Source organism: Carcharodon carcharias, chromosome 22, assembly GCF_017639515.1.
Source record: "Carcharodon carcharias isolate sCarCar2 chromosome 22, sCarCar2.pri, whole genome shotgun sequence".
Classification (NCBI taxonomy): Eukaryota; Metazoa; Chordata; class Chondrichthyes; order Lamniformes; family Lamnidae; genus Carcharodon; species Carcharodon carcharias.
The window spans coordinates 68,776,146-68,778,964 of NC_054488.1; the positions used below are offsets into that span (position 1 = coordinate 68,776,146).

Here is a 2,819-nt window from a genome sequence, read left to right on the forward strand (position 1 = left end):
TGCAGCCCCCGCCCCCCAACAGACTGAGATCTTGGATGATCTAATAACAGCCCAAACTTTACTCACCGCCTCATCCCAAAAAACCTCCGCCTCCACCCGTGGTTTCACCTTGCTTCTTTTGAACTTATTTGCTGAGAAATCTGTCAGTCACCACCATCACCATCATCAGACACTAGTCTACTTGTGTGGGGAATTCTCGCTGCTAGATGGCCATCAGTAGAATGGACCTTTCACCATTTTTGGCATTAATTTGATTGGGCGTTTGACAGCATTCACCTCTTCACTGAATTTAGTCTGGGTAAGAAAGTTAATCCAGGTGTTGATGGGTATTGCAAAGTGGCGGCATTGCTGCTCTGTGTTCTTTAATATTAACAGGCAGCACAAAGAAACAGATAAATGCTACAAACAAGATGGTTAGCCAATAACAGAATTAATCTGACAGATATATGGAAAGTAAAATGCTGGACAACATTCGGCTCTCTAAGCTGTGGGTCACTGAGATTCTCCTCCTTCTTTCAACTCAGGAGTCATCGTCTGATTTTACTAGAAAACAAAATATGACTGATCATTGGGACATTGAGATGTAAATTCAGAAAAAAAAAAACAATAAATAAGCGGAGGATGCAGGTGAAGTAGCAAAATACAATTTAAATATGACACGCCAGAGAACATTATCACATTAATTTTTTCACGTGTACTATACCATGGGACAGTTTAGAACAGCCCACCACGCTCACTGTTCCAAGAACCACAGCCGCTGTATTCACAGTACAATATTTTGTTTTCAGTTTCTCGCAACAAATGACCAGAATCAGTCAAAGTGTAAAGCGACTGTGAATCATTAAGCACTGTAAAGGTCAAGCTGATTATGAAGCAGTTCATGGCAGTAATTTACAGGAACTTACCTCCGAAATAAAGCAGCACATTCCATTGAAATATCATTTCAGTAAGAACGACAGGGAGATAGGTCACAGACCTGCCCAGCAGGTGTCCAGTGATACATTTGGAAAGACCACACTTTCCTCAGGGAAGGATCACAATCGCCACTAATCTAACTGGGACAGGGGAAAAAAATACGCATAAATATTTCAGTTCAGATTCAGGTCCAAAGCAAGAGGTGATATGACCTGCGGTGCAATTTACAACTTGCTTCATCATATGTTTCACGCTGTGTTTTTTTTTGAACTTTTAATTGGATTTAATTCGAAAACATGTCAGCAATGAATAATGAACTCCTTTAATAAATATGTAAAATTTTGGGAACACCACAGAAAGAACTGAGTAACTCTGCAGTGCCAGTCGAGAGGCAGACTTTTTTTTTTACATAGGCCTAATCCAAATGTTTAAACTCTCAAATGGGCTGCAGTCAAAGGGCAGGGAAGCCTGAGTGAAATAGTTTATTACAGCTGAATCGTCCTACTGTTTTAAGGCATTCGATCAGTGTTTTGATAACGTAATCTTTAAAATAAAAAGACTTACACAGTAGTTGGCTGGAGCTTTTGGCTCCCATTGGAAGAGGAATTTGGAGAACGAGACGTTGAGCAAAACTGTAAGTAAGAGAGGGAGAATGAGATGTACGAGCTGGAAGGAACGCTGTAGGTGAGTGTTTTGGAAACTAGACAAATTGAACAAAATACGAGGAGACTGATTTAAACAGGGATATATTTCAGCAGAATCCCTGTCTAAAAATGTCAGCAACAGAGTTCAGTTAGGGCAATAAAAAATGATTACCTGTTCCCATTTGTATTACAGAACCAACACCCTGCGAACATAACACGTGTGATTAATTCCCTCAGCACATTTTAATGAGCATTTGATAAATAATATTCTTGAAATAATGTTGCCACTTTTTCAACGTACCTGTCAGATACAATTAAAGAAAACGATAATGAAGCACTGAATTGCCAAAATTGACATAAAAACACGACGCTAATACGCCTGGTTATTCAGTAAGGAAGAAAATTAAGCTTCACGAAAAGAAAACTAAAAACAAAAAAAAAAACAATGTGAGGCCTTGGTTAGCTGAACTCATAGCGAGCAGGTCCAGCATCAATCCTCACTATACGTGAGAGCATCATTTAAACAAATTCCAATCATTTTGTCTCAGTAATTGCTGCGAGCCTATTACACGTCCAATCTTGTGGATTATTTAAACTGAGGTTTCTCTTACCACAGTTCGTTCTCTCGCTCTCCAACGTTCGTTTCTCTTCTTTCAATGACGTTAATCGCCAGTACACCTTTCTACTCCATTGTTTTTGCCCGCCAAATTTTCAGCGTTACAATTCACAGTTTGTACAGTTGTCCAGCCGCTGTGAGCTGCTGAAAATGTTGACAAATGATGCATGTCTCCACCTGCTTATATCATATACAATGCACAGAGAATTAAAAAAATATTCGATGGTTCTTCCAGACAGACCTCTCCGAAAAATTGTTTCTCTTTCAATTGTAAAGCACGGCGCTAGATGGAACTACGATTCAGATAGCTGAAATACAATTTAATCTCTGCTTTCTCTAACTTTGCACTTAACTGGAGGGAACCGTCCTCCGTACAGAAGCAGGGAAGATCACTCAAGAAACCGTGAACATTATACAACGTCCAATTAAAGTGCTTATTTTTTTCAGGGTGGCCCAGTTAATGTGAATTCTTCCAAAATGAAGGTGCGAGAAGATATGAATGATTGAGTGCGGAATTTAGTCGTAAAACTGAGGCAGTGCCTGAATGAAACAACACATCAGTGAGAAAACCAAAAAGAAGAAATCAAAGTTAAAAAGGAAGCATGCTATTGGAGAGGGCGAAATTTCTGCTGCCGCTTTTAAAA

General features: G+C 39.4%; 1 long non-coding RNA gene across 1 annotated transcript; it reads right to left on the minus strand.

Annotated features, from left to right (window-relative positions):
* Positions 1 to 334: 334 nt before the first annotated feature.
* Positions 335 to 1,854, minus strand: LOC121293932. The gene is made up of 3 exons (XR_005946646.1): positions 1,480 to 1,854; positions 906 to 1,055; positions 335 to 543 (listed from the first exon to the last, which is right to left on the minus strand). It is a non-coding gene; the product is annotated as an uncharacterized LOC121293932 (long non-coding RNA).
* Between the last annotated feature and the right edge of the window lie 965 nt (positions 1,855 to 2,819).